The following is a 17324-nucleotide window of genomic DNA, read 5'->3' on the forward strand; positions in this document are numbered from 1 at the left end:
GTCAACGTGTACAAATGCTTAGTACAAGTTAACATTTTTCGTAAAGACATTTCTGCTCTTTTGTTGACAATAATGGTTGTAATTGTATAGAATTGTTGTAATAGCTCAGGCAACACAATAGCGGTGCATGTTTTCACAAATGATTGCCTTTTGTGTGCTAATAATGACGGAGATACAATAGACTGGGATATACGTTCTGGTCCATATAGCCATAGATGGTAGACAATGGCTCTAGCTTCTCCTTTAGCATTACACAATTAGCGCTTATTCAGTGCTGTGAAGCCCTGACTTGCATGGTTCAATGCTCATCGAACTAATGTAAATATTAGTCCACGACTGAACACAAAATGCAGTTTTTAAATGAAACTTGGCTCTGGTTGGGGCACCCTAAGCAGCAACAACTGCAGTCAACTATAACTTGCAATGAGTGTCTTACATTGCCATGGAGGAGTTTTGGGCCACCTTTTGTTGTGTTTTGGGACATTGGGTCACCAATAGATGGCCAGACATTCTCTTCAGGATATTTTGGTTACTGCAGAATTCATGCTTCCGTTCGTCACAGCAAGTCTTCCAGGTCTTGAAGCACTGTCACACTACCACCACCATATTTTACTGTTGCTGTGACGCTCTTTTTCTGAAATGACTTTTCCGCCAGATGTAATGGCGTACACACCTTCCAAAAAGTTAAACTTTTCTGGCCTTAATTGTTACAAAAAAAAATCATGCCTTTTTTTTTCTCCCAACTGCATATATCAGTCTTGGGGGGGGGGGGTCTCCTGGGATTTACTGTTCTAGAATGGCCAAACATTGGTCTGTCTTGTCTTTGTATTTATTCACAACAAGCGGTGACAAGCTGCGGTAAGAAGTGGTGAACTGTGATCTTCCAGGTCCTAAAGCACCAAAACAGCCCTGGACGGTCACACTACCACCCCCATATTTTACTGTTACTGTGATGCTCTTTTTCTGAAATTACTTTTCCGTCAGATGTAATGAGGGACACACCTTCCAAAAAGTTCAACTTTTTTGGCTTTAATTGTTACAAAAAAAACATGTCTTTTTTTTTATATATCGGTCTTGGGGGGGGCGGGGGGTGGGGGTGTCTCCTGGAATTTACTGTTCTCGAGTGGCCAAACATTGGTCTGTCTTGTGTTTGGATTTATTCATAACAAGCGATGACAAGCTGCGGTAAGAAGTGGTGAACTGTGATCCTTCAGGCCCACCAAAACGACCCCGGAGGGTCACACTACTACCACCATATTTTACTGTTGCTGTGATGCTCTTTTTCTGAAATGACTTTTCCGCCAAATGTAATGAGGGACACGCCTTCCAAAAAGTTCAACTTTTGTTACGTCACACAGCATTTTCCTAAAGGTCAGTTGGGTTTGAGGGTGTGGGGGTGTGAGCCAAGTGTAAAAAGTAGAGTGGGTAGTATGACTGTGACCTTCATGAGTAGTGGGAACTACTGTAGTCTAATGTTGTCCAAAATAATGTAAACCCAGTTCCTTGACTGATAAAACCCGTAAAAGAGTGTGGCTCTTTCTTGTCTGGGCGGCATAATTCCTCTCGAGACGAAAGCCTTTCGCTGAAGGGAAGGAGTAACGATCACGTTCAGAGGCGTGTGAGTAATCGGTGTATGACCGGATGACACACGTGTAGAATCCCCCGGAACGTTCTACCTTCATGCTGCTGCTGCTCACTCAAACATTTGCTTAACTCACAAAACATCGATCACTTCTTTGACATTTTCCGCCAGGGCGGCGAGGCGTGGAGGGCCGTCCCAGCGCCCTAAACGCGCGTACGCATGGCTGCACGTCTTCCGAGCCATCATTGAAGTTATTAAAAAAAAAAGAGCCTCTGTGGAGCGGAATGAGCTGAGCGCGGCTTTATTGGCGACACATAAAAGTGGAGTGGAGGAGTCATGGGTCCAGCTTTTGAGCGTCCTAATGGAACTCTTCATAGCTCTTCACGTAACGACCTCCTCGACTCGCCAGCCATTTAAGTCATCGCCTGTTAATTGGACAGCAACCTCAATCATGTCCGTGTTCCTCCCTGTGCGACTCTTCTCTCCTTTGAGCCGTCTCGTGTTCCCCATTTAGCCGTTCCTTGGGCGTCAATGGCCATGGCAATGCGATGCTATGGTATTTGGAACATTCTTAAACTTACTAAGTTGGTTACACTTTCACAATTCACCATGTCTGCACTTGTGTGTCAGCCATTACTGTCTGTTCACTTCCTGTGTTTAACATCATCTGTTACTATGTTCTCACGACGGACAGAAAGGTTAGTTTATGTCGCGAAGAAGGAAGTGTTAATGTCTCCTTAACAGTAAGACTGTGTACCCACAAGGACGGTCTGCCTGGTTTACCCCAGACCCCCCCTTTGGAGTTAACAATGACTTACATGAAGTGTCACTTTATGTCTTTGCAGGTTGTCGCCACACGAGTCGAAGACTCGTCCAAACACGGGAAGCGGAAGAGTGACGACACGAGACGTGAGCGAGGACGAAGAAACGAGAAGGTAAAACGCGTCTGAGCCTCAAAGCCTTTGTTGACGTTGACAAAAGAGACAGCCGTCACGTTCGTCAGCCCATTGTGTCGTTGTCTTGTCTGCGTGGGAAACTGTCATTGTCAGGTCATGTGGGAGGCAGGAATAATGAGCAGGTACCATCATGCGGGGTGACCGGGTCGGTAAATCACACCGGCACGAGAAAAGTCGCCATCAGCCGAGGATTTCTTTTCTGTTAGCTTCAGGGCTTGTCGGTTTTTTAAGTAGTCACTCAAAGTCGGTGTAGAGCTTGTTTAACAATGTAACTTTACTGTCCCCTAAAAGTAAGCCAAGACAGCCATTGTGTCTAAACCACTGGCTGGCGGGAATGGGGAGCTGCTGTGTTAAATCCGTGCTCTCATACTGGTTCCTGGAAGGTGACCAGTATAGAACATAAAGATGTTCTGGGATACAAGATTACCAACACCCTGAAACTGCTGTAGCCTGGCCTTGTAAGACCGTAACTTGAGTTGGTGTGAAGCAGTGATTCCCAAACTACGGCAGGACATGTTCCAGGTCGCTGCGATGGTCTCTCCATGGTCTCAATGTACCTCCAGACAGTGGAGCTTGATGATGGCATGGTCTCCATACTGTAGCTTTTCAGGCTTTAATTGTTGCAAAAAAAATCATCAAGCTTCCGTTTATCACAGCAAGTCTTCCAGGTCCTGAAGCACCAAAACCGCCCCGGACCGTCACACTACCACCACCATATTTTACTGTTGCTGTGATGTTCTTTTTCTGAAATGACTTTTCCGCCAAATGTAATGTCTGTCTTGTGTTTGGATTTATTCATAACAAGTGGTGACAGGCTGCGGTAAGAAGTGGTGAACTGTGATCTTCCAGGTCCTGAAGCACCAAAACAGCCCCGGACCATCACACTACCACCACCATATTTTACTGTTGCTGTGATGCTCTTTTTCTGAGATGAGTTTTCCGCCATATGTAATGGGGGACACACTTTCCAAAAAGTTCAACTTTTTTGGCTTTAATTGTTACCAAAAAAAACATGTCTTTTTTTCCCAACTGCATATATCAGTCTGTGGGGGGGGGGGGGGGGGGGGCGTGTCTCCTGGGATTTACTGTTCTAGAGTGGCCAAACATTGGTCTGTCTTGTGTTTGTATTCATTCATAACAATTGGTGACAAGCTGAAGAAGAAGTGGTGAACTGTGATCTTCCAGGTCCTAAAGCACCAAAACAGCCCCGGAAGGTCACACTACCACCACCATATTTTACTGTTGCTGTGATGCTCTTTTTCTGAAATGACTTTTCCGCCAAATGTAATGAGGGACACACCTTCCAAAAAGTTCAACTTTTGTTACGTCACACAGCATTTTCCTAAAGGTCAGTTGGGTTTGAGGGTGTGGGGGTGTGAGCCAAGTGTAAAAAGTAGAGTGGGTGGTCTGACTGTAACCTTCGTGAGTAGTGGGAACTACTGTAGTATAATGTTGTCCAAAATAATGTAAACCCAGTTCCTTAACTGATAAAACCCGTAAACGGCTGTGGCTCTTTCTTGTCTGCGCGGCATAATTCCTCTCGAAACGAAAGCCTTTTGCTGAAGGGAAGGAGTAACGATCACGTTCAGAGGCGTAAGAAAGATGGTCTATGGTCTCTCCATGGTCTCACTATACCTACAGACAGTGGCGCTTGATGATGGCATGGTCTCCATACTGTAGCTTTTCTGGCTTTAATTGTTACAAAAACCAACTGCATATATCATTCTTGGGTGGGTGGGGGGTTCCTGGGATTTACTGCTCTAGAGTGGCCAAACATTGGTTTGTCTTGTGTTTGGATTTATTCATAACAAGTGGTGACAAGCTGCGGTAAGAAGTGGTGAACTGTGATCTTCAGGTCCTAACGCAGCAAAACAGCCCCGGACCGTCACACTACCACCACCACATTTTACTGTTGCTGTGATGCTCTTTTTCTGAAATTACATTTCCGCCAAATGTAATGGGGGGCACGCCTTCCAAAAAGTTCAACTTTTGTTACATCACACAGCATTTTTCCTAGAGTACAATTGCTTTCCTGTGAACTGTGATCTTCCAACATGGCATCCAAAGAATAATGAATAAAAAATTGCAACTAATAATTATCAAAAACAAAGTTACACAAATCGATAACGAAATGAACTCAACGGGAGGCTCATTACTCGGCTGAATAGACGTATGAGCTCAAACGGCATGAGACTATGCGCCCCCGAAACAAAACACAGAGCTAACATTATTAAGCCTCACCTCTACGTACTTAAGCACGTCATTACCATCGTTGAACAAGGACAAGGTGAAAGGAAGAATAGAGAATACCGTGCAGCGTCTGAGGAAGTCTTTCACATAAGTCTCAGCCTTCCTCACACAGCACGTAACTTTAGCGTGTTCAAGGATGGCCGAACAATTAGTGCTAAAAAAAAGACATAAGTGAAACAGTTTGGCTGTGTGACCTTTGACTATTTGCTAGAAAGAAGTAGTAAAAGTAAAAGTAATGTCGTAGTGTCGGTCAGATGCTATGAAAAGGATGACGAGGTGATCATTCGACATTTGCTTTATTGGTTGTTGGCGGCCACAAGGACGAGCGAGCACGTAAGCTGGAAGAATAAGAGAATCTACTCAACGTAATTAACTCTCACCCGATCGTCCCCCCACACACCCTCAAAGCCCCTCCCTTTGACAACGCACATACTACAAATCACTGGGAGGGATGCAGCACCGTGGTGTTCAATGTCGCCAAATATCCATCGTTCCCCTTCATTGAATACGGCCTTTTCAAATGATAGTGAGAGCGCCATGTTCCATGATTTGATAGCCCCCCGAAAATGATGGCTTCTTTTTGCATGATTTGCATTTGTGTCAGGAGCCTGGATGGGAGAATACAAATAAGGGCAACGTGCTGAACTCCAAACGTGTACCATAACACGCACATACGTAGAATGGGGCCCAGCCTACTACTGTCTTGGGTCGTGGCGCCCACCAGTTTCTGTTTGTCGCATGTCACCAATAATATGACGTTGCACAAACATTTATTAATAGCAGTCGGCTCGAGACGATACAGGATATTGGGTTCACGAGATAGCTGCTATGACATGTTCCTATACATAGAATTTTGTATTTTGATCCGGCAAATCTCAAGTATGTTTAATCAAGTGTAGAATTGCTACAATTGCTTGGACATTAACACAACTCAGTTCATACAGCTTAAGTCTTTCTCCTCCGACCCCTCCCCAGTCACCACAGGTGTGCCCCAGGGCTCTGTCCTGGGGCCCCTTCTTTTCATAACCTACCTTCTCCCCCTCGGCCATATCTTCCGTAAATTTAACATTCACTTCCACTGCTTCGCGGATGACACCCAGCTCTACCTCTCTTCCAAACCTAACTCGACACTCCCACCCCCCTCCCTCACCTCCTGTCTCTCTGAAATAAAATCATGGTTCACCTCCAACTTTCTGAAACTTAATAGCAATAAAACTGAATTCTTACTCATTGGCACCAAATCCAGCTTATCTAAAGTTGACTCCTTCTCTCTCTCCATCGACAGCTCCTTAGTCTCCACCTCCCCTCAGGTCAAGAGTCTGGGTGTCATCCTCGACAGCACACTATCTTTCCAATCCCACATCAATAACGTCACCAGGTCAGCTTACTTCCATCTGCGCTCCATTAATCGTCTAGGGATAATAATACATTTTAAATAAAATGTATTATTATTTATTATTACAACGACAACTGTTGAACTCCAATTGGAAAAAAAAAATCAAGCAAACAAGTGAGACTGGGAACACCAAGTGCAGGTTGTATAGCAAGGTTTATAGTGTCCAGTTCCCTGTCACTCCCATACTGTGTGTATTATGGTGTATCACAGTTCACACCAGCGGGTGAGGTGACTTTTACAACAAAGTATCAAAACTTGTCCTGCGAAGGAGAAGGATACTGTTCATGTACAAATAAGAGGTACGACCTTAAGTATCTGAAAACTGACATATATATGTAGAATAAATGAACGCTAAAGAGCACATAAGGCACTTCACGTACCAAAGTGGATGGCTGCAGCCTTCCTTGATTCATAAGAGACCTTTGCATCATTGTCTCGAGGCTGTCAAATAGGCCACAGTGGGGAATCGACCCCGCCATCCTGTGTGAGTCCATTTAAGGACAAAGCCGTTCTCCTTAGATGAGATTTAGCGCCGTGTTACTCCGCTTTCAGGCTGCATTGCATCACTCAACAGGTAGCGAAAGTCCCGCTGAGAATGCGCCGCATGAGGTGACATCACAGATAGAAAACTAAAAAAAAATATTTTTGAATTGCAAGTAAATAATGTAAATGTACCTTTAACATGATTGTTTAACACATCCTGTCTGGATGGAAGGATGGATGGATGGATGAATGGATGGATGGGTGGACCACAGGTCAACCAGGACCAGTTAGCGGAGGTGATTGCAGATCTTGTAGTTGTTTGTTTGCTTCGTTCAACCAATTCCAATCAAGCTTGTGGCCGGTTTACTATCTGTCAGGAGTCTAATTGCTAATCAATAGTTATATGCGGGGGCAGGGTCGCTCCTTTTTAAAATGAAAGCACAAGCACCCCCCATTGTGACAAAATAAGTGCAGACTAAAGAAAGCTTTACAGCTGAGTGCAACGGTTCTTTCTTCAAACATTTAAAAAGGAGGCGTTTGATGCTCATCCATGTGTTCCACTTAGCTGGCAGGCACAGAATCAAATATTTTATTTCTCTGGCTGCTTATTTTTGGGGATGAATGATTGAATCGCTGAGAGAACAATACGCTTTTAGGGTTGCTTGAGCCCCGGCCCAGCCAATAGCACGCCAGATTGGAGTCATTATTCATAATCTGCCTGCGGAGGTTTAAGGCTTCACGTCTCAGGCTATTGTGTAGTTGAGCTAAATGGACTTATTTGCAAAACAAGACCCGGCCTTAAACATTTAACACCTGTGAAGGACTATAAAACGGCTTTGTAAGCGCTAAAAGGAGGTCAAGCCTCATCCGCAAGTTTTAGCGACGTCGCTGGGAATTAAAGGTGCATCCTTGGGTTCTGTTACTGAACTGCTGTGGGAGTGGCCTTTCCCTGCATGTCCGAACTTACGCCTACATTAACGCATAAGTCGCTCACACTGTACACAAAACACACGAAAGACATGCAGATATAAGAATTTATTCATTCATTCATTTTCTACCGCTTTTTCCTCACGAGGGTCGCGGGAGGTGCTGGAGCCTATCCCAGCTGTATTCGGGCTAGAGGCCGGGTACACCCTGGACTGGTGGCCAGCCAATCACAGGGCACATATAGACAAACAACCATTCACACTCACATTCATACCTATGGACAATTTGGAGTCGCCAATTAACCTAGTATGTTTTTGGAATGTGGGAGGAAACCGGAGTACCCGGAAAAAACCCATGCATGCACAAGGGAAAACATGCAAACTCCACACAGAGATGGCCGAGGGTGGAATTGAACCCTGGTCTCCTAGCTGTGAGGTCTGCGCGCTAACCACTCGCCGCTATGCCGCCCTATAAGAATTTAATCAAACTGAAATAAAAAAAGAACTTCCTGTTATCCCTGTGCTCGTTTTGCCGGCCTGTGATGCTGGTGCATGTTTATCCTGCAAATGTTCCCCGTGAAGAATCCCAAAATAGTTCCACGTTTGTCTTTGAGGGATTTTGTTTACACTTAATGGCTTTGCCAGGCTTGAATGTTGGATGTTAAATGTTCTTTCTCCTCCTTCCTCAGCTGTGCTCCACATGCTCTCCTGCTTTTTTTCCTGTTATTGGAGAGGAGCAGCATGATGGATTGGCTTTATTCCCGAGGAATCCCCGCCCAGCGAAGGCGGCATCATCATCATCATCATCATCATCATCATCAGCAGCAGCAGCATGCGTGGCGGTGAGTCAAGGTGAGAGGAGTCAAGGTCTGTAGGAGGTGTGGGATCAGAGCAGTAATGACTCGATGTGACCCTGGTGCTGGACTCCATAGACATTTTCTATCATAATCCAGCTGTGAAGGGACACTTTGATGCTGTTCAATGTTATTGTCCTGGTCAAGGGTGCTTTAACAGTGTTGTTGTCTCTTGATGGATGCACATGGAGTACACGGGCTCCAAGGCACCCTGGACCTGAACCACTAATGTCATTGTTGCCTCCATCATGTGAGAATCACACAAGGCCGGATGTTGTCTTGATTGGCTGGTGAATGCAGATTTAACCCGTACACCAAGTCGAGTATTCGAGGAATACAGTCAAGCATTGGTTTCAAAAAATCAAAATGTGCAAAAACTGAAGCAATTTTTCCCTTAAGAAATCATGGAAATCCAACTCATTCATTCCAGACAACCATAATACAGAAAAGAATATGAAATCATTATGAATGCAGAAGGTGATGCCAATACCGATCACATGGATTACCGTATTTTCTGGACTATAGTCACTTTTTTATAGGTTGGCTGTTCCTGCGACTTATACTCCAGAGCGACTTATAAATGAAAAAAGTGTTTATGTTCCATAAACACTGAACACCTTTTGTGTTCATGTTTATTTTTTGTGTAGCTGAATAAGCATTGTGTTAGCATATCTTACATCTATTCAGCCTGTTCTCTATTCTTTTATTAATGTTAGAACTTGCCTTCCAAGAGGACGTAATGTCTGTTTTGGTCAAGTAGTTTGTAATATGAATTACCTGCAAAAAATGCGACTTATGTATGTTTTTTTTTACCTAATTATGCATTTTTGGCCTAATGCGACTTATAGTCCAGAAGATTAATTGTAATTGTACATTTTTCAATGTATCCATCATGAGTGACATTGGCCAGGGGCGGCGTACAAGGGGAGAAAGTTAGGACAGTTCCAAGGACCCCTGACTGCTAGGGGCCACAAAAAATAGGTACCGTGGTGCCTTGGTTAACGTTATTAAACTAAACCGTTCAATTTAGACAATGGCTACGTTTACATGCAGTCAAATAACCCTATCATAACCGCAATAACCCGGTTGTGCACGGTTTGAAAACCGGAATATTGCACCTGAATATTGGGTCATGTATACGCCAAAGGAATATTGATTTGTGTTCTGTGCATGTTCCATTCGAAAGAAATCTTGGGTCTTTGACAGGAAGTATTGAATTTGAAAATTAACCATCTCACTAATGAGGTGAAAGACAGAAAAATGTCCTTTTTATAGAGATTCTACAGACGCCTTGTCTGTAGAAAAGATGTTGTTTTTGGATACAGTAAGAAGAAAACCTACTTATGAAAACTGCACAATCCATCAATATCAAATGAAAGCTTTTTAAAAAAAACATGGCATGGTGCAGGATGCAAACTTCACATCAGTCTCACAACAACTCCCTGAATGCTTCCAAGCATATTTTTCCGAAAATACAATCATATTTGGCATGCTATTCCTCCAAAATATAAAACTTGACAGGCCTTGACATCTGGCGTACAGACGGCAAATAAAACATGTGACCTTAGCATGCTAACGTGCATTATTTCTTTATCCCAGCTGGGGGAGGTACATGACTACATCCTAGGTTTTGTGCTGTATTTATTGGAAGTATTACATTATACTATACAAGACTTTATCCTGACTGAGCACCTTGTATAGCCAAGGTAAGCTAACAGCTGTCCGTGCATGCAAATCCCCTTTTTTCCCCCGTTGATCGCCCAATCATCCCGTCCTGTCACCCCTTGTGTGACTGCACAGTGTGTTGTATATGCATGGACGGATGATTGCACTATTTGGCTTGTCCTTCTGTAGAAGTGACAAGAATAAAGGCTCGTTCAGGAAGTTGTGGTCATGCACGGTTCACAGGCTGCGATGATATGTTGTAGTTTAATTTCAGAGGCAGCTTCTTCTCTCCCACGGGCAAAAAAAAAAGGATGTCCATCATCGCGCATCAGACGCGCATCTGCTAAGAGCGCTAGCCTTAAATAGCAATTTGCCAGTTAAGCGCTTCTGACAGTGGTGCCATTGGGTGACTCTTCCGAGGTGCAGCGTGGGATCACTCTGTCGTCCTCGTTCCTACTGTACCCGGCTGGCGGGATTAGCGTCAAAGCCTTCCTCCTGTAAAACCCTCAGCGGGGGGAGTGCAGATGCGCAACCTGCTGCGCCCCCTCTATTTTTTATTCCTCCAGCTCTCGGTGCTGAGCATTAAGACACATTTGTAGCTCAGTGAATGGAGATGGGAAACCGTGCACAGCAAAATTAATAATTCATACTGATTAGCGAAGAGAGCACAAACACCACACAATAAGTGCTTCCCAAAAGTGGAGGCCTGATAACGAGCGTGGCGGCCATGTTTTTTTTTTATTTTGACACTCTCACCTTCCAAAGACTTGCCACCAAAGAGCAAAATGAAGAGGTTTACTGCCTCATTAAACTGGCGGGATTTTTAAAAAGGATATTAGTGACTGTCTGGAGGCAGATAAGCATGCAGATTAGCACCCTTGTTCACGTCTTTAATGCAGCTGACAAAAATGCAATGCAAGTCAATGACGAACACATTTGGAAGGTACATGGAAATTAAGTGGTGGGGATGAAGGGGGATTAAATAAATACATCGCCGACGAACTTAGTCATTGATTTAAAGCGGGGGTCTCAAACTCAATTTACCTGGGGCGAGTCTACGTGAGGCTGGACGGGAATCGTGTTTCAACCATGTGTCAACAAACACGACCCGAAGCTGGCAAGCCTCAGCTGAAAGTCATACAAATACCAAGTAAAAAAGTAAGAGTACTTTTACACTCTAAAGATTACCAAGAGAGGCAGCAGTGGCTAGCGGCTGGCTAGTGGCTAGCGGCTAGCGGCTGGGTAGTGGCTAGCGGCTGGGTAGCGGCTAGCGGCTGGGTAGCTTCTAGCGGCTGGCTAGCAGCTGGCTAGTGGCTAGCTTCTAGCAGCTGGCTAGTGGCTAGCTTCTAGTGGCTGGCTAGCGGCTAGCTTCTAGCGGCTTCTAGCGGCTGGCTAGTGGCTAGCTTCTAGCGGCTGGCTAGCTTCTAGCGGGTGGCTAGTGGCTAGCTTCTAGCGGCTACTGGCTAGCAGCTAGTGGCTAGTAGCTAGTTGGTTCAGGCAAGCTTTTATTTGTAACGTGGCACCAAAATCAGAGCAGCTGGCTTCAAAAAAGACCAGAGACGAGTTCTCTTAGAATAATGAAAGGTTCAATTTCCTAAAAGTGACATGCAAGGAGACAAATCAATGGCACCTAAACGGACGGCCTCTGGAGAAAATGTCTAACTTCTCCAAAGTGTAATGTCATTGTTTGGAGTCTGTATATGCGAGGGGAGGAGTCCTTTGAAATGAGAGCCTGAAGCGATAATAAAATGCCCAGACGCCCAAGGCTGTCGAGTCTGAGCACGTGAAGGACTTGTTCTGGTGACAAGAGGCTGCTAGCCTCCAGCAGATACTCCAAGCAAGTCTGTGTATCACTGTGTTACATAGCTACATGTGGTACTGTATAGTTAAATCATTTGTTAAATCATGCTCGAAATTTAGCTGAGGGGCTGTCAGAATGGTATACTTGCTCACGGTGCAACAAAACAAAAAAACCACAACACATTCAAAGCGTTCACATTCAAGTGAACGCATCATATAAATAAGTGACTACTATGTGGGTGGTAAACATCTAAGCGCAAAACATGTTATTTCCAAATGCCCGCAAAGCATGCTGGGTAGTCCAGCTGTAACAACAACATTGAGCGTGCCACAATAGCACTGCAAGTCACGTCGCTGGCTACAGTTTTCATGTTAAATGTTTAAAGGAGGAATTTGGACATGTCCGGAAGGCCGGATTAAGACACTTGGCGGGCCTGATGTGGCCTGCGGGCTGCAGTTTTCATACCCCTGCTGAGGGTTATAGGGAAACCTCCAATAACGCAACCTGCCAGTGGGGGGCGAGGGGGGCGGGGGGAGGATGACAACCTGTGTTTCGGTTACGTTCCATTTCAGAACTCCAGAGAGGAGAAGAAACACCCAGCGTTTTGTTTTTGCTCCCCGCAAAAGACGAAGTCAGAGCGCCCCTCGACCCCCGGCGCATCTTATCAGCTGTTCACTGGGCAATTTGGGAGTGTGACAGAGAGAGACAGCCTTGTGATGTGAGGACTGGAGCGCATCCATCTTTGCTTGGCGCTGTCCTCCGCAGTCTGTCCCGCCTTTGATCATCTCCGGCTTTGCACTGAGTCAGACGCACAAACCCACACATGTTCCTCACACACACACACACACATACATATATAAAGCATTGAGCACTCCTATTGACAATATGCAAATAGTTTTATTTTCACATTCCTCCTCACACTTTAGCCCCGCCCCTCACGCTCATCTTTACCTTAGAAGCCTCGAAAGTCTTAACTGCTCTGCAAATAAAACCCGCACACACTTGCAGATGGAGCTTAGTGCGGCTAAGCTGATGCAGTTCCGCATGAGCGCTCAGCCTCCTGACGCGTCGCTTCACACCTGTCTGTCTGCATCCAGGTGGGCATCCGTGTCGCTGCACTCGAACCAACGCTAAACCCCTCTAACACACGCCGGTGTCAACACTAACGCGACATTGTCTGCACGCTGCTTTTTCTTCCTGAGCCTGCAGAAATGGCTCCTCGGGATGAAGTGTGTATGCCGGGCCAGTAGATGGCAGCGCAGTGTGCCTAAGCCTACTCAAGGTGACTGAGTGAGCGCATACTGTACATACATACACACAGTACAAGTGTACATGCTCTCAAGAGTGTAAATGTAGCTTGTTAGTCCATCATAAGTTGTAAACCGAAATAACGATAAAATAGTTTCTCGTCACATGGCCGTATCTCGTTTTTTAAAAGTGTACAAACGATAAAAAACGACACATTCAGATTGTGATTGCAGGATTCTACACTGGTCACTAGGTGACACGTACAGGCTATGAACATGGTAATGGTTCAATTTCATTTGAACATGCATCAGATTCCAATTGAGTGCATCCCATAATCAGTTCCCAGTTCCACATGTCCAAAAGAAGTAGGAAGAAGCAAAGCTTATTAAATCCTACCCCTCCATCTGGTACTTTTACAATCAGTAACTGTTACATTTGTTCACTTCCTGCTTTCCTAATATAATTAAAAATCTTTTTATTATTTATTTATTTTTGTCTTTATTTTATAATTTTATTTATTTTTAATTTTTGTATTTTTTAATAAAAAAATGTTTTTAAATATATATATATTTTTCATTTTATCTTTTAAATTTCTGATTGATAACAAATTTTGTTTTGTTCAATATTGAAATATTTCTGGCCACATATTCTATGAAGAAGGAACCCTTGAAGGAAATTCACAAATTTGGACAGTACATAGAGTTCCACAAGGATCTGTGTTAGAGCCCTCAAAGTTTTTCAATAAAACAGTCAAAGAGAGGCCAAAAATGACCCGCGTCTTTCCAATCTTTGTTGCCTGTCCTGTGAGATGCCAAACATTGATCTACAGGCTATGATAATGATCCGGTATATGATTGTAATTAACAAGCATAACAATATCTAGTATGGTTTGTTGGAGAGAGTAGCAAGTGTACATGCTCTCAAGAATGTAAATGTAAATGTACATGGTAATGGTAATGGTTTTATTTAATTTGAACATGCACCAGATTACAATTGAGTGCATCCCATAATCAGTTCCCAGTTCCACATGTCCAAAAGGAGTAGGAAGAAGCAAAGCTTATTAAATCCTACCCCTCCATCTGGTACTTTTACAATCAGTAACTGTTACATTTGTTCACTTCCTGCTTTCCTAATATAATTAAAAATCTTTTTATTATTTATTTATTTTTGACTTTATTTTATATTTTTTAATTTTTGTATTTTTTAATAAAAAATGTTTTTAATATATATATTTTTTATTTTATTCTTTTTTAAATTTCTGATTGAGAACACATTTTGCTTTGTTCAACATTGAAATAGTTTTGGCCACATATTCTATAAAGAAGGAACCCTTGAAGGAAATTCACAAATTTGGACAGTAAGTGGAGTTCCACAAGGATCTGTGTTGGAGCCCTCAAGGTTTTAATAAATCTTTAATAAAACAGCCAAAGAGAGGCCAAAAATGACCCGTATCCTTCCAATCTTTGTTGCCTGTCCTGTGAGATGCCAAACATTGACCTACAGGCTATAATAATGATCCGGTATATGATTGTAATTAACAAGCATAACAATATCTAGTATCGAGTATGGTTTGTTGGAGAGAGTAGCATTTGTCTGTTGTTTCTTAACGCTGAGCCTAAAATGCACCTGAAGTAGCATTATGTTGTCTTACTTGTGCAGATTTCCCAATCCATCGTTCCCTGCTACCTTTACGTTTAGCACATAAGGCGACACAAAGAGTGGCAACACAAATCCGCAAACCTCGACTGAACTCGCTCATCTGGAGGCGGTCGGGAGTCAAAATGTGCTCTTTATCAGCCACCGAGCAGAGCCTCTTTTCTTTCTCTCTCCTTTTTTGGCTATAAAATTGGCAGAGGTAGAGTGGGAAATTGTCTGCATGAAAGCGGCCGCCGGGATTGTGCGGAAGAGCGTGAATTTGTGCTTTTGTGGTGGCGGTCGCGGCCTAACGAGAAGGTGTGAAATTGTTGGTGCATATGCCGTGATGTGAGTTTATCCGCAAGGAGAACCTTTTAGGCGCCCACCGTCTCCCCACTCCTCCACGTGATGGTGGGCTCGGCTTTGTGTGTTTGGTCCGACCCCATGTTTGATTTGAGCGCTGCTCGATCCTCCGCCTGATAAACTATGCTCTCTCAGCGAGCCGAGCTCGCAGCTGCTTCCCGCTCTTGTCCTCCATCTTCCACCCTTATTACCTTTCACGCTTACTGGCTTTTATGGAAGCCATAAATAAGCTCACGGTGTCTCCATGTGTAACTCTGTTTTAGAGGCCGCCGGAGCAATGCTAACATCACACTTTACTAAAGCGCAGTTAATCTGGCTTTCATCCCTTCTGTGATATAGATCGGATTAGCTGAGTTTATCGTCAACTAGCCTAACACGTCTTATTTTATCTCAATTTAGACCAACTTAGCTTTACTCTTACTTTATTTTAGCCTTGTTTTTCTTATCCTAGTCTACAGCAAGGGTGGGCAAACTTTTTGACTCGTGGGCCGATTTAATTGATTTAACTAAATTGACGAGGGGCCAGACTATATAGCACCATCGCTCAAAAGTTTGGGATCACTTGGAATTTTTTTGGGCCAGTCTGAGATATGGCTTTTTCTTGGCAGTCCTGCCATGAAGTCCAGCATCCTGAAGTGGCCGCTTCACTGTTGATACTGACACTGGTGTTTGACGGCTACTATTTAGTGCAGCTGCCAGGTGACGACCTGTGAGGCGTCTTTGTCTTAAACTACACACTTTGTCTTCTTGCACAGTTGTGCAGCGTTTTTCTGTCCTTGTTAGACCCAGTTTGTGCTGCTCTCTGAAGGGAGTAGTTAACAGCATGGTAAGAGATTTTAGTTTTAGTTCAGATTTTTTTAGATGGGTTTTCTAATAATCTATTAGCCTTATAAAATGATGAACTTGGATTAGCAGCCATACCAGGAGATTGATGCAGAGGACTGACAGTTGTTGATAGTAGGCCTCTATGCAAAAATGTACTTCCTTCTTTGAAAATCATCTGATTCATTTTCATTGTTTGTGAAACCGGCCAATTTATGTACACTTGTAATAGTCCTATGAAAAACGGTGAACACCGAGTGGACATGTCCTGGCAAAATAAGACTTCTGGTCTCCCTAGTTAAAGGGATAGTTCTGATTTATTGTCATGAAGTTTTGACATCTTCATCAGCAGTGTAGTACATCTACGGTGACATTTCTATCCACTTTGTCCTGTGAGCCAAGTTGTGGTTGGCATTCTGTGTTCCTTGCTTCTCAAAACAATATGCGTTCAAAAGAGTCATTTAGAGTACCGAGCGACGTGAGGCTTTGGCAGTCGCTGAGGCAAAAACTCGGACTTGGGGAAGCCCTAGAGAACAACTGGAGGAGATAGATTTGCTGTGGCGACCCCTGAAGGGAAAAGCCAAAAAAGAGAAGAAGAAGAAGATAGAGAACCGCATCCAGACGGCTTTGAAGAGATTCTGGACCGTTGTCCCCCTGTCTCAGGAGGGGGAAGTTGCACGGTCAACACAAGCTATGGAGTGGATGGAATACTTGAAGTGAAGAAGCAGTGTCTGAGGACTCTATAGTGGGCTCCTCCATGGCAGGTTGAGATCCACCTGGAGTTCCTCAAGGCCCTGGATGCTGTGGAGCTGGCTCGGGTGACACAGCTTTGCAGCACTGAGTGGACATCGGGTGCCTCAGTGCCACCCGGTGGTGGACCGCAGAGCGAAACCATCATGGGATCCGCTTCTCAGAAACAGGCATGATTTATTTATTCATATAGTTTTGAAAAACCGCGATGTGGCGACGGACATTACGTATATAGAAAAATGAAAAAGATAATTCTCTCAATTCCGTTGTGGTTTTGTTGCTTGCTTGATTTGTAGCGTGCAGATCTTGGCATCTTCTGTTTGGGTGCCACCAGCAGTGGGACGGTACCTAAAAGGTGGCGGATGTACAGGAAGTGAAATGTTACAGCCAAAAGCCACGATTGAGCCAGAAAGCGCTTGCGTGGTGTTGTTGTGTCGCTTCCAGAAGAAGACTTCTTCCTCGATTGTGCACGTTGAGTCTACATCTGACATGTGGGATGTGGAAAGCTGTTTTGGGCTGCTGCTTCCCTCCTAAAAACGCTAGCAGTGAGTCATTATGACTAATTTATTTAGTCCAACTGTCACAGCGAGCAC

General features: G+C 44.1%; 1 long non-coding RNA gene across 1 annotated transcript in view; it reads left to right on the plus strand.

Moving 5' to 3' along the window:
• Positions 1–2427: 2427 nt before the first annotated feature.
• The window catches only part of LOC144901696 (uncharacterized), a 51685-nt gene continuing 36788 nt past the window's right edge, over positions 2428–17324 (plus strand). Inside the window, exons 1-2 of the long non-coding RNA XR_013629756.1 lie at positions 2428–2517; positions 8283–8445. This is a non-coding gene — a long non-coding RNA (uncharacterized LOC144901696). The remainder of the gene's footprint in view (positions 2518–8282; positions 8446–17324) is intronic.

Source organism: Doryrhamphus excisus, linkage group LG14 (assembly GCF_037039965.1).
Source record: "Doryrhamphus excisus strain RoL-2023G ecotype Guam linkage group LG14, RoL_Dexc_Guam_v1.1, whole genome shotgun sequence".
NCBI classification, from domain to species: Eukaryota; Metazoa; Chordata; class Actinopteri; order Syngnathiformes; family Syngnathidae; genus Doryrhamphus; species Doryrhamphus excisus.